We start from the raw sequence: 18,932 nt of genomic DNA, 5'->3' as shown, positions 1-18,932 counted from the left end.
GGATGTATTACTTATACTTCATTTTACAGTTTAAAAAAAAAAATGTTTAATCTTTATGTATTTTTGAGAGAGAGAGAGAGAGCAGGGGAGGGGCAGAGAGAGAGGGAGACACGGAATCCGAAGCAGGCTCCGGGCTCCGAGCTGTCAGCACAGAGCCCCAGGCGGGACTCAAACTCACAATCCGTGAGATCATGACCTGAGCCAAAGTCTGGTGCTTAACCGACTGAGCCACCAGGCGCCCCATTTTATAGTTTTTTAAATAAATATGTACCCTGGGGCGCCTGGGTGGCGCAGTGGGTTAAGCGTCCGACTTCAGCCAGGTCACGATCTCGCGGTCCGTGAGTTCGAGCCCCGCGTCGGGCTCTGGGCTGATGGCTCAGAGCCTGGAGCCAGTTTCTGATTCTGTGTCTCCCTCTCTCTCTGCCCCTCCCCCATTCATGCTCTGTCTCGCTCTGTCCCAAAAATAAATAAAAAACGTGGAAAAAAAAATTAAAATAAATAAATATGTACCTTTTACAATTCTTTTTAATTTTTAAGTTATCTCCACCCTCAACACGGGGCTCGAACGCGTGACCTCAAGATCAAGAGTCTCGCGTTTTACCAACTGAGCCGGCCAGGGGCCCGTCATTTTACAGTTTTGAAGGCATATTTTCATTTTATCCTTATGACAACTAGGTGATACCTGGGGGCAGGTCCTATCATCCCCATTTTATAGACGGAAAACAGAGAGGCAGCCAGTTTAAGTGATTTACTCAATGTCAGACAAGCAGTCAGCAGAACTTTTTTTTGTTTTCCTTGACTCCTGACCCAGTGCTCTCTCCGCTCTGCTGTCTAGACTAAAGCAGGGTTATCAGGTACACCTGAGGGACGGACAAAGCCCCAAACACTCGCAGATAAAGGGAAAGAAGGTCTGCTGGCTCCTGTGGGTCCTTTCCACACAGCGAATGGCCTTGCAGACGCTGCTGCTCTTAGGACGTTTGGAGGTCAAGTTGGGCCCACTTCTGTGTTTCAAGCCTATAATTAAACTTAGCTTTCTGTTGGGTCACTCTGTGGTCAGGGCCATGAGTTGAGCTTGGCCAAGAGGAAGGAAGGGTGTAAGCAGAAGTGGGTTGCCCACCTGCCACTTTTCCGGCTCAGTACCTCTCTTCTGGTGGACGTGAAGGCACCCGAAGTAACCTCTCAGTGACTGCAAGTTGGGAAACCTCTATAACGATTGCTTTTTTAAAAAAAAAAAAAAAAAAAAAAACGTTTTCTAGTGTTTATTTTTAAGAGACAGAGAGAGAGAGGGAGACACATAAGCCGAAGCAGGCTCCAGGCTCGGAGCTGTCAGCACAGAGCCTGACACGGGGCTCCAACTCACAGGACTGCGACATCATGACCTGAGCTGACATCCGACGCTTAACCGACTGAACAACCCAGGTGCCCCGGTGATTGCTTTTAACAAAGGCTGAGAAGGCCTGGCGTCTTGTCAGAAACCTAAAGTACCTGGGCACCTTGTGCTGTGTCCTTTGAGCAGCCTAGTGTCGAGACATCATAGTCTCTGAGTAAGTGTTAAAAAATTGGCCAGAGGGGCGCCTGGGTGGCGCAGTCGGTTAAGCGTCCGACTTCAGCCAGGTCACCATCTCGCGGTCCATGAGTTCGAGCCCCGCGTCGGGCTCTGGGCTGATGGCTCGGAGCCTGGAGCCTGTTTCCGATTCTGTGTCTCCCTCTCTCTCTGCCCCTCCCCCGTTCATGCTCTGTCTCTCTCTGTCCCAAAAAATACATAAACGTTGAAAAAAAAAAATTGGCCAGAAAGTGTTTTCCTGTATCAGTGGATTAATTAGCAGTTGCTGCAATAATGCTCTGTAATGACAACATTCGTATCTCATTTATTTTGTTGCTCACAAGCCTGTGGGTTGGATGCCCTCCCCTCCCCCAACTGAGGCTGCGTGTCCAGCCCGGGGTCTGCTCTCTGGTGTTCATCATTCCAGAACCGGTGGCCCACAAGGTCGTGGCTGGTGAATTGCACACGCATAAAAGAGCAAGCCCGATCTCACCGGCATATTTAGAGCCTCTGCTTGTGTCACAGTGTCACTAACACTGCACGGGTCAGAGCGAGTCACGAATGCCGAACAGGAGAAGGAACGTACTCTGTGCTAGCGGGAGGTGCTGCAAAGTCGTTTAGCCAAGGACAAGGATGTTTGATTCTAAAACAGAGACCGAAGCATTGGGAGCAATGACCCAATGTACCGCAACCAGTTAGGAATCTGGCCATAAATAATAGCTAACATCGATTGAGTCTTAAACGTGTGAGGCACTTTTGTTAAGCACCTTGTACGTGTCAATTCATTTAATTATCACAACAACCCTATGAGGTAGATACTATTAGGATCTGTATCTTATAGAGGAAACAGCCAAGGCACGGTGGGGTTAAGGAAGAATTCAGATCACACGGCAAGGGGTAGAGCAGGGCAGGGACAATTACACCAGAAAGGAACGCTGTTCACAGCCTCTCTCCCTGTCGTGCCTCTTCTAGTCTTCTCTGGCCCTCCCCAACCCCGTCCCTCTCTCTGTGTGTGCTTTGTCTTTAGAAATGACGCCATCTGGCCTCCCAGTCCAGAACCCTTAGCGTCATCCTTGGGCCCTCTCAGCTCCTCCCGTGTCTGCTCCCTCCTCTCGGCCCTGGGCTACCGTCTCCTCGGAGACCTACCTACCACTTCTTCCCCAAGGCATCCCTCTCTTTACTCCTGCACCCTCAAGGCATTGCTGCCAGAGGGATTTGCCTATAATGCAGATCTGATCCCTTCGTTCTCCTGCTTAGAAAGTTTCCACATTCCCCAGAGCTTTTAGGATAAAGTTAGCTTTCCGTATTCCAGGTCCTTCCTTTCTGACCCTCCCCCACACTTTTCTCCAGCATCCCACACAACCTGTGTGCACTTTCGTGCCCTCTTGCCTTTGTGGATGGAGCTACACCCTCCGTCTGGATCCTCTGCTCCCCTGTCCGTCTTGTCAACTTCTGTTTGTCTGGAGGCCTACCTTCCCGGAAGCCTTCTCCACTCTATTCTCCAGTCTGGTTAGATATCCCTTCTCTGTGTCCCCAGCAGACTCTGTCTACACGTTGCGGCGTTTGCCAGATTACATCGCTATCTGCTTCTCTAGCATTACTTTTGCTCAACATGTGATTTGTGGACTCCCTGTTTCAGAATCACCTGGGAAGCTTGTTTAAAACGTAGGCTCCTGGGGTCGAGCTTAGACCCACCAATTCAGAATTGTTGCAGGGCAAAACCTAAGGGTCTTCATTTATTTATTTTTTTAATTTTAACATTTACTCATTTTTTTTTTTTGAGAGACAGAGAGCACAAGCAGGGGAGGGGCAGAGAGAGGGGGAGACACAGAATCCAAAGCAGGCTCCACGCTCTGAGCTGTCAGCACAGAGCCCGACGCGGGGCTCGAACTCACAGACCGTGAGATCATGACCCGAGGTGAAGTCGGACGCACAACCGATTGAGCCGCCCAGGCACCCCCTAAGGGTCTTTATTTAAAAAGTTCCCCAAGATGCCTGGGTGGCTCAGTCGGTTAAGTGTCTGACTTTGGCTCAGGTCATGATCTCATGAGTTCGTGAGTTCAAGCCCCACGTCGGGCTCTGTGCTGACAGCTTGGAGCCTGCTTCGGATTCTGTGTCTCCCTCTCTCTCTGCCCCTCTCCTGCTTGCACTCTGTCTCTCTCTCAAAGATAAGTAAACATTAAAAACTTTTTAAAAATAAATAAAAAATTCCCCAAGATGATTTTTCACCTGTGCCAAGTGTGACCACCACACTAGACAGGCGAGTGCCATGCTTTCTTGTACCTCTATCATCTAGCATTGTGCGTGGCTCAAAGTAAGCACCCAGTGAATATGTTCTGAATGAATGAGTGAAATGAGCTGTTCAGGTTTGGAGGCAACCGGAGGTGGAAGCTGAATCCTCAGCTGCTGCGATTCCAGACGCCAGCAGATGGCACTGTGTCTACATAAATGCTTTCGCGTTGCGTTGGGGGAGGAAGCCGGGAAGTTTTGTTTTACTGGAAATCGAGCCTCAAATGCTGCGTAATTGAATTTATTATTATTATTTCCTGCTCACTTTGCCTACTATTGTCCCACTTGCATGAATAAATTGATTTCTGGAGGGATGAAGACTTGGACAAGGAAAGGGGAAAGAGGCTGGTCACACAGGAGATCTGAGTGGGCAATGAAGATGGGAAGGATATACGTAATTACCCTCATTTCCAGACTCCGTGATGGAAAGCCGCTCCTAGCGAGAGCACTGAGTGTTGTGAAATTACCCAGAGCGTTCAAAAGAATATGCCATTTCAGCGAGAGGGTGGAGCCATCCTGTAATTTCTGTTAGTCATCTGCTGTTTTCTTTATGGACTGTCAGATGCCTGTATGATTACCCTTTTAAAATCATTTCCCTCACAGTCCGAAGTCTGAAAGCCTGAGTCTTCCTCCTGGGCTGAGTACTTTACTCTCCTAAAGGCCAGGGGCCCCACAGACCTTTCCTCCCCCTTCCAGCCTCCCTCTCACCCCCCAGGGGCATCCATGTGCAAAAAACTGATAGAGCTGGCATGGGGCTCGGGGAGGCTATCGGGCAAGGCCAGAGATAGGGGCTGAGCTGTTTTCCTCCGAAGGGAACGAGGGGTGGGGTTCGCTGCCTTCCCAGCTCTTGGCAGAGAAGAGAGAGTGCACACAGAGCATAGTCTCAATCTTATTGGGAAGGCACAGTTTAAAGGCATCACACAAATTAAGGACAATGAGTAGAAATAACTACCAAGTTCTGAATGATCCAGTATAAACTAGATGGAAGTGCTTCAAAGGAAGGAGAGAAAATACATTTCTCCTTTTCCTTTTTTTTTTTTTTTTTGGAATTTTTTATTTTATTTTATTTTTTAATTTACATCCAAGTTAGTTAGCATATGGTGCAACAACGATTTCAGGAGTAGATTCCTTAATGCCCCTTATCATTTAGACCACCCCCCACACACACACACACAACCCCGCAGCAACCCTCTGTTTCTTCTCTGTATTTAAGAATCTCTTATATGTTTTGTCTCCCTCCCTGTTTTTATATTATTTCTCTTCCCTTCCCTTATGTTCATCTGTTATCCTAAAGTCCTTGTATGAATGAAGTCATACGATATTTGTCTTTCTCTGACTGATTAATTTCGCTTAACATAATACCCTCTAATTCCATCCACATAGTTGCAAATGGCAAGATTTCATTCTTTTTGATTGCCGCGTACTACTCTATTGTGTGTATATATATATATATATCACATCTTCTTTATCCATTCATCCATCGATGGACATTTGGGCTCTTTCCGTACTTTGGCTATTGTTGATAGTGCTGCTATAAACATGGGGGTGCATGTGTCCCTTCGAAACAGCATACCTGAATCCCTTGGATAAATACCTAGTAGTGCAATCGCTGAGTCGTAGGGTAGTTCTATTTTTAATTTTTTGAGGAACCTCCATACTGTTTTCCAGAGCAGCTGCACCAGCTTGCATTCCCACCAACAATGCAAAAGAGATCCTCTCTCTCCGCATCCTCACCAACATCTGTTGTTGCCTGAGTTGTTAATGTTAACCATTCTGACAGGGGTGAGGGGGTATCTCATTGTGGTTTTGATTTGTATTTCCCTGATGATGAGTGATGTTGAGCATTTTTTCATGTGTCGGTTGGCCATCTAAATGTCTTCTTTGGAGAAGTGTCTATTCATGTCTTTTGCCCATTTCTTCACTGGATTACTTGTTTTTTGGGTGTTGAGTTGGAGAAGCTGTTTATAGATTTTGGATACTAACCCTTTATCTGATATGTCGTTTGCAAATATCTTCTCCCATTCTGTCGATTGCCTTTTAGTTTTGCTGATTGTTTCCTTCACTGGGCAGAAGCTTTTTATTTTGATGAGGTCCCAATAGTTCATTTTTGCTTTTGTTTCCCTTGCCTCCGGAGACATGGTGAGTAAGAAGTTGCTGCGGCCAAGGTCAAAGAGGTTGTTGCCTGCTTTCTCCTCAAGGATTTTGATGGCTTCCTGTCTTACATTGAAGTCTTTCATCCATTTTGAGTTTATTTTTGTGTCTGGTGTAAGAAGGTGGTCCAGGTTCCTTCTACATGTCGCTGTCCAGTTTTCCCAGCACCACTTGCTGAAGAGACTGTCTTTATTTTATTGGATACTCTTTCCTGTTTTGTCAAAGATTAGTTGGCTGTATGTGTGTGGGTCTGTTTCTGGGTTCTCTATTCTGTTCCATTGATCCGAGTGTCTGTTTTTGTGCCAGTACCATACTGTCTTGATGATTACAGCTTTGTAATACAGCTTGAAGTCCAGGATTGTGATGCCTCTTGCTTTGGTTTTCTTTTTCAAAATTGCTTTCGCTATTCAGGGTGTTTTCTGGTTCCATATAAATTTTAGGACTGTTCTAGCTCTGTGAAGAATGCTGGTGTTATTTTGATAAGGATTACATTGAATATGTAGATTGCTTTGGGTAGTATTGACATTTTACCAATATTTTTTTTTCCTATCCAGGAGCATGTAATATTTTTCCTTTTTTTTTTTTTTTTTATTTCTTGAATAGTCAAGTTCAAAGTTCAAACGTCATAAAGCGGGAGGTCAGTCAAGGTTAGGACTTCATGGCCTGGTCCTGGTCACCTGGTCAGGAGGCATGGGTATCCTTCTGGGTCACCCATATGGATTTGAGAGTCCTCATGATGAGGGGTCTGCTCACAGTTGCATCTAGATGGAGTCAGTGGCCAGGAGGCTTGGGAGCACCAAGCAGGAGTATGTGGGTGGCAAATGTTCCTGTCTTCGAGACAAAGCCTGGGCAGAAGGACTGCTCTGGGCAAGAGGGAGCTGTGCCCTGAAAACAAAAGTCTGCCCCACCTGCAGGCAGCACCTGTGGTCTCCAGGTAGACCGAGCACTGGGCCTCGGAGAACACAGTGTGCACGTTCTGGGAAGCTGAAATGATAAGGCCGGAAGCCCTAGCAGGCATATCTCTCTCCAGGAAGTTAAGGGCCTCACCCTGGTGGCTGAGGTCAGAGTAGCCAGCTAGGAGCAGGTTCCACAGGCCACACAGTACATGTTACTGCCCGGGACACAGATCTGGTTCAGCTGGTCCAGGGAGGGCTGCTTGGAAGCGGGCAGGGAGCCGTCAGCCAGAGGCCCTACACCCAGGGGACAGGCCCTGCCTCACAGTGCTGGACTAGAAGGATGCCAGGACTCAGTGTCAGGATGGTCGTGACCAGTGGAAGGCCGACTCTGCCTCTCTCTGCTTGTAGCAGGTAGCGTGCACCCTCCAGATCAGAGAGAAGCAGATCAAGGTTCTGCTGATCGACAGGAACTTGGGGGCGGGTAATACTTCCTCTTGGAAGCGATCCCAGTCTTGGAAGGATGGGAGGGAGGAGTCCCCTTCTTTCTATTCTGCAAAGAGTCTAAAGAAGGTGCCATAAGGGGGCACCTGGGTGGCTGTCGGTTTAGCATCCAACTCTTGATCTCATGGTGGTGAGGTCGAGCCCCACATTGGGCCCTGCGCTGAGCACAGAGCCTTTTGGGATTTTCTCTTTCAATCTCTCTCTCTCTCTGCCCCTCCCCCACATGCATGTGTTCTCTCCCACTCTCTTAAAAAGAAAGAGGGTACAGGGCGCCTGGGTGGCCCAGTCAGTTGAGCGTCTGACTCTTGATTTTGGCTCAGGTCATGATCTTACATTTTGTGAGTTTGAGCCCTGCATCGGGCTCTGCACTGACAGTGTGGAGCCTGCTTGGGAATTCTCTCTCTCCTTCTCTCTCTCTCTCTCTCTCTCTCTGCCCCTCCCCCCCCCCCAATAAATAAAAATAATTTAAAAAGAAAGAGGGTGCTACTGCCAGATGGGGGGGTTTCAGAAGAAAACCCCTTCTCTCTGCTCCTCCTGCTTACAGCAGGGATGGATTAGGAGCAGGCACTGCTGGGGAAGAAGTGTGGCCAGGTTCTTTCTCCCCTGCAGGCCATAGAAGATAACTCAACAGGCCAAAGTCAAAGCCATTCTGGTCTGGATCCCCAGCTAGGATGAGGATTGTTCAGTCACTGGTTGCCCAAAGGATTGGGTTCTCCCTGGGAGAACTGGGTTTAAAGGGAGGGTCTTGGGAGCCTGCTCCCTCGTGCATGTTTCTGTGGCGCTTCTGGGGCTGGTTTCTCTTCCTTCTTAGATGATTGGTTTAGATCCAGTATGGAACTGTTGCTTTCAATTCCCAGATCTACTTTTGTCTCATATTCCTCATCTCAGAACTGTCACTACCATGTACCCAATTGTTTAAACCAGAAAACGGGGGGCATCTGGGTGGCTCAGTTGATCGAGTATCTGACTCTGGATTTTGGCTCAGGTCATGATCTCACGGTTTGTGGGATCGAGCCCTGTGTCAGGCTCTGCACTGACAGTGTGGAGCCAGCTTGGGATTCTCTCTACCTCTCTCTCGCTCTGCCCTGCTCTTTCTCTCAAAATAAATATTAAAAACATATTATTAATATTAAAACAATTAATATTAAATTAATATATTACTATAAATTAATATTAATATTTAAAAATATTTTTAAAATATTAAAAACAAATAAACCAGAAAGCTGGACGTGATCTTTGACTCAGCCCTTCCCCTACCCCTTTGTGTCATCTCTCTTCACTGCCACCGCCTTAATCCAAACCATCATCATCAGCTGCCCAATGGCAGCGGCATCTTTTTTTTTTTCAACGTTTTTTTTTTTTTTTTTTTTTTTTATTTATTTTTGGGACAGAGAGAGACAGAGCATGAATGGGGGAGGGGCAGAGAGAGAGGGAAACACAGAATCGGAAACAGGCTCCAGGCTCCGAGCCATCAGCCCAGAGCCTGACGCGGGGCTCGAACTCACGGACCGCGAGATCGTGACCTGGCTGAAGTCGGACGCTTAACCGACTGCGCCACCCAGGCGCCCCTGGCAGCGGCATCTTTATCCATCTCCCCACTTCCTCTCTCACCACCCACCCCCTGCCAATCTACACATCGTCTAGCCACCAGTGACCGCTCACCCCCCGTGGTTCTCGGGCCCAGCACCCTGGTCGGTTTCCTTCAGGCACTTGGCACAAGTTACACAGTTATTTTGTTGTTCATTTTGTTGTCTGTCCCCTCGACTAGACTGTGGCACCATGGGGCAGGGAAGCTTGTCTGTTCAGTGCGCCATTGTATCCTTCCTGCCAACACAGTGCTTTGCACAGAGTAGATAATAGCTATTAGATGGATGTCACGAGGCCAAAGAATTTAGATTTGCAAGGAGGAGTTTCACACATTTTAGAAAAAGGGCTGATAAAACGTAAATACGGGTTAGAGCTTCAGAGGGAATGATGGAGGCAGCTGGATGGACATTAATGCATCCTCCTTACTCACAGCTTCCCAGTTGATGGGGCCTACGGTAATGTCGCAAAATACAAGAGGAAGGGATGGAATCCTAGAGAGAGTTTAAAGGAGCAATTAGTATCTTCCCGCGTAAGTTGGGAAGGAGAGAGGCATTGATGTTGTAGGTCTCGTGAGCCAGAAAAGTAGTGTTACTTCATTTCTTTGAAAAAATAATAGCATCACTTGGGAAAACCTCAGATTTGAGTGGAAAATGAGCTCAGTTTTTAGCCATGTTGAGTTTGAAATGACTAAATATTTCCCAGGGGGGCCACTGAGAACAGCTAAACTTCTTTGACAATTTGGTCGTCCATGAAATAGTCATAAGGCTTATTACTCCAAAAAAAAAGAGAGAGTGAAAGCCTCAAAATTCTAAACCCGGTTACATGTTAAGGATACACCCAGATCGTTTGGAACTACAATTTTGTTGCATCAAACCATGACCATTAATAGCCATGCCGTTATCTATTGAATATGCAATGATTTTATTGTATGAGTACCTGTCATAACTAATTAATTGCAACTCATGTATATTTTGCCGTGTTTTTCAAATTTTTTATGACAGCATGTGGTGTTTTTTTTTAGCTTCTATTTTTATAAATCAGGAAAAAAATGGGATACTTTTTTAAACAAAAATAGAAAAACTCACTGTGTCAATTTCTGAATGAATAGCTTTGGGGTAAGCACTTGCCTTTACACACCAAACATATGTAAGCACAGAAGTTACTAAATGTTCCCAGAAATCACTGGAAATTTCCCTCCAAGAAGTACACACATGTTGATGTTTCTTGGAATTCTCTGCAGCTGGTTTCCCTTCTCTGGTTTCAGACTGCTTAGTCTCAAAAATCACTGGGCTGGAATTATACAGTAACCCTATTGTTCCAATAATTCTCCCTGACGGCAAAATTCAGGGATTTGTCCCCTTTTGGCTATTAGAGTCCCAGACCTAACTATTAGCTATTCTTCTCGATGTGGTTTTGATCTCTTGGAGGATTTTCACATCAAAAGTGTCTTTCAGGGTTTTGTTTTACTGTGGTAAGCTTCCATTTGAGCCGCAAGCAGCGTGGGGGAAGAAGCAGAGGTGGGGGTGGCGGGAAGGGTAGGGAGAGAGGAGTGGAGAATATTCCATGCCGAATTCATAGTCCTCTTGGTTGTTAGACTGAAGAATGGCCCAGAGGTAGGTGACTGGGAAAGAGTCGTCTGGAAATAATGACACTGAAGATTAATGCAAAAACCTGGGAATATTTCACAACGAGAAGAAGGTAGTACATTGGGACTTTGTAGCAAGAGGGATTAAATGTAATCATAGAAGTAATGCATCACAGTAAGAGGAAGAAAGACATCGACCGATATTTAAGGAACTTTCAAGTAATTAAAGTTGTCAAGAAATGGAGCACACTGCTTCATGTGACATAAGCTGTATGCCCATGGAAATTTCCAAGAAGTTTCTGGAAGACCGTCCTCCGGGAATGGTACAGGAAGGCTGTGTCTTGGACAGAGCATTGGACTTTATTTCTCACTCAGGCTGCATGTCGGTGGTGGATTGACTACTGAAGCCTATTTGTCCTCACTCTAAAACCCAGGCTAATGGAGCACCTACTAAGTGGAAAAATGCCGTTCGCCGTGGAAAAGGGAAAGAGGAGCTTCAGTTTGAAAGTGACACCTGTAATAATTTCTACTCACATCTCACTGGCCAGAGCAAAATGCATGATCACACCTAAAATCAGGTGGGCAGTGAAATGCACGTGCCTTATGTTAGTCGGCAAACAGAAACGGTTTATAATGTAAATGGCATATAGCTTACAGGTTTTAAAAACTCAGATGTGAATAGGATTTTTGAAATCTTTCCTTGGGCTTGACAACAGCTTGTTTTTTGTGTTCTTAAATAGTTTCACCGTTATTTCAGTTAGGACCCTCTCAGTGGTTATGTCTAGGAAAAGGCAAACTTCTGAAGCAGAAACTAACAGGAATTCAGGTATAAGGGACAGGGTTAGTTTTCCGATGCAGAGCTGTGCAATGGTACTGCTAGGATTATTGCTCTTAGACTCTTTTTCATGTTTTGTGAGAAAAAGCAACTAATTATGTCGGAGATGTGGGAAAGCAAGGTTTTTTTGCCACGGGATCAGAAAGATACAAATGTGAGAACAATGCAGTTAACTTAATTTCACTTGAATCCTGATTTTGAATTGGAAGTACCAGTATGAACTCAGTATATCTTATCTTAAAAAAGAAAAAAAAGTATTTTCTAGCTCTGTCTACTGAGAAAGCCTAGAAATAAAAACAGAATAGGTAAGAGTGCCCAGGTTATGGCCTCTAATAACCACTTCCCTCTAAAAGAAATCAAGCTTCTTGGAAAAATGGCTGATTCCAGATTAGGCACAGGAAATATAACGGGTTGAGCTGGGAACATCGTGTCATCCAAAAAGCAAGAAATTTATTTTTTTTTAAATTAAAAACTTTTTTTTTAACATTTATTTATTTTCGAGGGACAGAGCATGAGCGAGGGAGGGGCAGACAGAGAGGGAGACACAGAATCCGAAGCAGACTCCAGGCTCCAAGCTGTCAGCACAGAGCCCAACGCAGGGCACGAACCCACGAACTGTGAGATCATGACCTGAGCCGAAGTTGGACGCTTAACCGACTAGCCACTCAGGCGCCCCGAAAGCAAGAAATTTATCAAAGGAATACTTGAGCCATGCAAAAAGGCTCAGCGACCAAGTTGAATAGTCTCTTCCTGGAGAGAGGGGATACCTTGAACAGTTTTAAGAATACAAAGTGAGGTGGATTGAAACATATCGAATGTGCTTGAATTCATGAGCTCATATCCTTGCAAATCCCCAATGGACACTTTTGCAGAACTTGTTATTCTGAAAACTGGCAGATAAAGGAAAAGGAACAGAGATCTTCTCTTTCCTCTATGAACTGCACTTTGGGTAACCAAATAGTCGATGACAGAAAGCTTCTCTTTATGGAAGTTTTCCAGTTAATGAAGAAGAAATCATCGAATAAGAACATGATTGTTTTGCTGCCCCTAATGAATGAATGGCAGTAGGCAATGATTATCAGTAGCGGCCAGCATGCAAGAAACAGACTTCTAGACATTTATGCTTCATGACAGAAGTGCACATCCTACCTATGAAGTATACCTCCTGCAAAACAAACGAGAAACGGAAACTGAATCTTGGGAATTCTCTAGGTCAGTGACTCTCAATGCTGCCTTCTAGGAAACATTTGGCATTGTCTGGGGATATTTTTGATTGTCACAATTGGGAGAGAGTGTGCTACTAACATCTGATGGTTAGACGCTAGGGGTGCTGCCTAACCTTCTGTATGGGACAATCACCGCCCCGCCCCCTGCCACCAATGAAGAATCATTTGGCCCAAAATGTCAATAGTGCCCAGCTTGAGAAATCTGCTTTAGATCAAATAATCAATTAATATATATACAGTGACAGAAGAGCATGTTAAGTGACATCTTAGGGATGCAATCAACAAAATCAGATATGGGAAACTGTATAAGAGAATCACAGTACCATAAAACCTCAGATTGCGAGTAACTTGTTCTGTGAGTGTTCCACAAGACCAGCAAACATTTCTTCTTTTAAAAAAAAAATGTTTAATGTTTATTTATTTTTGAGGAGGGGAGGGGTAGAGAGAGGAGGAGACACAGAATCTGAAGCAGGCTCCAGGCTCTGAGCGGTCAGCACAGAGCCCAAGGCAGGGCTCGAACCCATGAAACCGTGAGATCACGACCTGAGCTGAAGTCAGACACTTAACTGAATGAGCCACCCAGGCGCCCCTTGACTAGCAAACATCTCTAATGAACTTTAACTTGATCAATGAATGATGTCTTGCAATATGAATCATACGTGACGCCCAATGTCACATGATCACAACTGAGCCAATGGTTCTTGAAATTCGCCTTGATATACAAGTGCTTTGGATTACAAGCATGTTTCTGGAATGAATTATGCTCACAAGCCAAGGTTTTATTATAGTTTCTTTAACAAATAAATGGGTATTTATCTTTTAGAGATACATATGGAGATATTTACAGATGAAACATTATGATGTCTGGGATTTCCTTCAAAATAATTTTCAATGGATATGGGTAAATGGATGTGGGTCTAGATGAAATAAGATTGGCCATAAGTTAGTAGTTGTTGAACTGGATAGATAAGTATATGAGGGTCACTATCTGGTATATTAGGATTGTGCACAATAAAAAGTTAAAAGATTTTAATAATTTATTATATAAAATGATGGTGATAACAAATGGTAGTTTTTTAAAGTGTTATTTACTTTAAAATTAAAGGTAGCATCATTTTTAAAAATGTTTTATTTATTTAAGTAATCTCTATACCTAATGTACAGCTCAAACTCACAACCCTGAGATCAAGAGTCTCATGTTCTTCTGACTGAGCCAGCCAGGAGCCCCAAGAGTAGCATCTTTTTTTAATCAGTGTATTAGTTATCTATTGCTGCATAACAAATTGTTCCAAAACTTAACAGGTTCAAACAGTATTATCTCATCGGTTTCTGAGTTAACAGGAATCTGAGAGCCTCTTAGCCAGATGGTTCTGTCTCAGCATCTTTTACAATCAAGAAAGTGGCTGGGGCTGCAGTCACCTGGATGGTCCCCTTTCAAGATGGCTCCCTCACATGGCTGTTATGTGATGGCCTCAGTGCCCTGTTACATGGACTCTCTGTAGTGCTGCGGAGTGTCCTAATGACATGGCAGCTAGATTCTCTCACAGCAAGCAATCCAAGAAAAAGAATAAGCAAGAGGCTGCAGTGCCTCTTGTGACCTAGTCTTAGAAGTCACACTGTCACTTCTGCCATATTTTCTTCATTAAAAGTGAGTCAGTAAGCCCAACCCATACTCAAGGGAAGGGAAACTCGGATCCACCCATCGAAGGCAGTTATGAAAAATTGGTGGACACATTCTAAACCACCACAATTGACCTCTCTCTCTCTCTCTCTCTCTCTCTCTCTCTCTCTCTCTCTCTTAATGGTCTATAAGATCCTAAAGTGACAGAAACACTAGTCTCTAATAAACCTATGCTAACATAAAAAAGATATATCAACTGCAATATATTGAGGGATTACACCTACATCTTACGAGGTTAAGATACCTCATTACTTGTTATTAAAAGGGTTGATCTAAATGCAACCCTAATAGTATATAACATCAAATATTATTAAATTTTTTAATGTTTGATTTATTTTTGTGAGAGAGAGAGAGAGAATGAGCAGGGGAGAGGCAGAGGGAGAGGGGGAGACACAGAATCTGAAGCAGGCTCCAGGCTCTGAGCTGTCAGCACAGAGCCTGATGTGGGGCTTGAACCCACAAAGCACAGGATCATGACCTGGGCCCAAGTCAGACGCCTAACCAACCTGGATGCTCATCTAACATTAAATTATTTTTAAAGGTGAAATGATATATTGAAACAATTTGAAAGAAACAAAGAAGGATGAAGATTTTCAGTTAAAGCGTGCCTGGATGGCTCAGTTGGTTAAGTGTCTGACTCTTGGTTTCAGGTTAGGTCATGACCTCACAGTTTTTGTGAGTTCGAGCCCCTCATTAGGCTCTGTGCTGACAATGCGGAGCCTGCTTGGATTCTCTCTCTCCCACTCTCTCTGCACCGTCCTCCCCCCTCTTGCACTGTCTCCGTCTCTCTCAAAATAAATAAATTAATTTAAAAAAAAAGATTTTCAGTGAAGCAAGTACTGAAGTGTAGAATAAATTCTGAAGGGTAAGTTCGTTCGTGCTCTCTCAAATTTCTCTCTGGAATTAAAGGAGAGCGAATGTACAGGGTCATTCCAAGCACATGAACAAAAACCAACTCTTAGCTTCTCATCATCCAAATATCCCCAGGCTCATCATAATCAGAAACATTCACAGCGGGCTGGATGTAATCCATTGTCTCCTTCATAGGCAACCGTATCTTGTGCAAACTGCATGATGTGAGCTACACAAAGACCCTGCTTCCTCTCCGCCTCTCAGGCATTCGCCCTCGTCCTGTAAAGGCTCTCAGATGTGCGTAGCCTCCCTTTTGTAGGTCTTTTCCCTCCATAAAGTCAGAGAATCCCCTAAAGGGTAGCTCCTGGACCCCATGCAGCATAATCACCGGAGGTGTGCATCGAGAGACACATTTCCAGAGCCAGCCCCACACCCACCAAATCAGAAAATCTTCGATTGTGGCCCGGACACATGCATCTTTAATAATATCCCCCAGGGAAGCTCAAGAACCACTGAACTGGGCTGTGAACATCCTGAGAACAGGGGCTGAGTCTTACTCACCTGTGCATTCTTAGTCTCTCACCTTTACCCTTGTACCTTCCCCAGGCATAGGCAACCCTAGGACCCTGCCAGGCGTTAGACAAATGTGTGTGGGATTGAACTGATTTGGAAAAAGTTCCATATAGTATAAAGTTCTGACTGCACTAATTCACGAAGAGATTCTATGTTGATGAGACCCTTTGACCGATAGGTTTGGTGAGGCGATCGTGTACTGTTTTTGCCGGCCTGGCATCTGTCATCTCTTACGATAGTAACACTGTAGTTTCCCTTAGAGGAGCCAGGCTCTGTCTCTCAGGCTCCATTCCTGTAGTCCAAGAGGCACCGACAAGACTTTCTCTACAAAGGAGGTGAGCCTGTGTCCCAGGTTTGGCCAATCAGAACATATATTCCTCCAGACTACTGTGATTGGTTCAGAAACGGGTGTGTGACTCAGTGAGAGCTCTACTCCAGATTTGCTGGTGCCATTAGGAGAGACGTGGCTTCCTCGCGCTGGGTTTGCTAAGCTGGTGTAACAGAAGTCTAGACTTTCTAATGACCATCTTTGCCGCCACCTAATCTACTTTTGGTCTCTACAGATTTGCCTGTTTAGACACTTCATATAAATGGAACCACACGACAGGTGGATTTTTCTTTTTTTAATAGATGGCTTCTTTCACTTAGTATGATGTTTTCAAGGCTCATCTATGGTGTAGCACATATAGTGCTTCGTTCCTTTTTATTACCGACTAATATTGCAGTGTATGGATATACTCTATTTTGTTTGTCCATTTATCAGTCAGTGGACATTTGGGTGCCTTTGGCTTTTCATGGACCAGTAAATTCCTTTCTGTGGTGAAGTATTTCTATAACAGTGAAAAAGCTTGTAATGCAGACAGTTCTGAATCAAATATTGGAACATGTGATTTCATGAGTGACAAGTATGATTTGGACAGAGACAGTGAATAAAATATGAGAATTTAAGACAGGGGCGCCTGGATGGCTCAGTTGGTTAAGTACCCAATATCAGCTCAGGTCTTGATCTCACAGTTTATGAATTTGAACCCTGCATCGGGCTGTGTGCTGTCAGCTCAGAGTCCACTTCGGATGCTCTGTCTCCCTTTCTCTCTGCCTCTCCCCTGCTCAGGCGCTCTCTCTCTCTCCCTCTCTCAAAAGTAAATAAACATTAAAAAAAAAGAAGTTAATAAAAAAAAAGAAGTTAAGAGAGTCCTAGAAAGTCAGGGATGTATTGTTTATGTGACAATGTTACATGTGTGTATTACGTGTAAATTCACACTTAAAGTTTCATAATTATAAATCACAATGTTTCCTAATTATGATGTAGCTTCAAGACTGGCAACTGGAGCCTTGAGAATTCTGCTCTGAGTGTTGATCACCTTCTGATCATCCACTTCTCTGTCACTTTCACTGTCAATGAAGGTGGTTTGAGGTTGTCTGTAAAATAAGACTCAAGTTTCTCTCTTCGCCCCTGTCCCAAAGGCTCTAAAAACTAGCACACAAACATTTTCGAATTGTATCAGTGTTTTTGCTGCTAATAGTCATGGGAAGACAGATGTTCAATATCACAATCAATGAGTCTCCAAGAATCATTAAAAAAAGAATCTTCAAAAGCACTACTTATGGTTATTCCTGGCCATCGTCTAAATGTTAGTGGGAGTCAGGCCAACGTCTTCTAGCTCAATATCCCAACCTTCTTAGATGCTCCTTTGGGACAGGGGGCTCTGCTCGTCCTAGAGGACTAATGACCTGCGAGCTTCTTGGAACTCTGAAAGTCTGTAATCTCTACCAGCTCCTCAGTTAACACCTTTCACAATATATTTAACTAATCAAGAGATGGAGAAGGAGAATAGACTCTGGGAGCCAGACAGACCTGGGTTTGAAACCCACTGTATTAATTTTCTGTAGCTGGGTAACAAACCACACACTTAGTGGCTTGAACACATACTCATTATCTCACAGTTTCTGTGGGTCAGGAGTTCAAGCCTGGCTGGGTTCTGTGCTTCAGAGCCACACGAGGTTGTAACCAAGGTGTCCATCAGGAAGAGGTTCTCACCCCCAGGGTCAACTTCTAAATAGTCACTTTAACAACTTGGATATGTAGATTTATGAACTTCATCAAATTTGGAAAGATTTACTCACAATTTTTTTTTCAAATATTCTTTCTGCCCCGTTCTCTTTCTTGTCTGCTTCTGCAACTCCCATTACGTGTGTGTTCGAAGGCATCCCGTACATCTTTTGTTTGTTTGTTTTTTAAGCTTCTCAAAGCATGGTTCTTAAGCCATCAAGACCAACTTGGAAGTTATTGGAAATGCGAATTCTTAGGTTTTGCCCCAGATATATTGAAGAGACTGTGGGAAAGAGGCCCAACAATTGTGTGTGTGCGTGTGTGTGTGTGTGTGTGTGTGTGAATTAAAGAATAGTTGACACACAATGTTACGGTAGTTTCAGGTGTATACCATAGTGATTTGACAAATCTATATGTTATGCTATGCTTACCATATACTTGCAATATCATAGACCATATTCCCTACACTGTACCTTTCATTCCCATGACTTATTCATTCCATAACTGGAAGTCTGCACTTCTTATTCCCTTTCACCCATTTGCCCATACCCCAACTTCCTACCCTCTGGCTACCATTAGGTTGTTCTCTGTATCTATGAGTCTGCTTCTGTTGTGTTTGCTCCTTTGTTTTGTTTTTTAGATTCCCCATGTAAGTAAAAATCATATGGTATTTGTCTTTCTCTGCCTAACTTGTTTCACTTAGCATAATACCCGTAGGTTCATCCATGTTGTTGCAAATGTCAAGATCTCATCTTTTTTTCTTTCTTTTTTTGGGGGGGTGGGAGGGGGTGGAAGAGAGAGGAAAAGGAAAAGAGTTACAGAATCCCAAACAGGCTTTATGCTGATCATGGAGCCCAAAGTGAGGCTGAATTCCAGGACTCTGGGATCATGACCTGAGCCCAAATCAAGAGTCAGAAGCTCAACCAAATGAGCCACCCAGATGCCCCAAGATCTCATTCTTTTTTATGGGTAACATTGCATTGTGTACATACACCATATCTTCTTTGTCCATTCATCTATTGATGGACACTTATGTTGCTTCCATATCTTGCCTATTGTAATAGCTGCAATAATAATAGACAATGCTACAGTAAACATAGAGATGCACATATCTTTTTTGAATTAGTGGAATATCCAGGAATGGAATTACTGGATCATATGAT

Source organism: Prionailurus bengalensis, chromosome D4, assembly GCF_016509475.1.
Source record: "Prionailurus bengalensis isolate Pbe53 chromosome D4, Fcat_Pben_1.1_paternal_pri, whole genome shotgun sequence".
Lineage (NCBI taxonomy): Eukaryota > Metazoa > Chordata > Mammalia > Carnivora > Felidae > Prionailurus > Prionailurus bengalensis.
The sequence above is the reverse complement of the archived record's forward strand: the minus strand, read 5'-3'. Positions refer to the sequence as shown.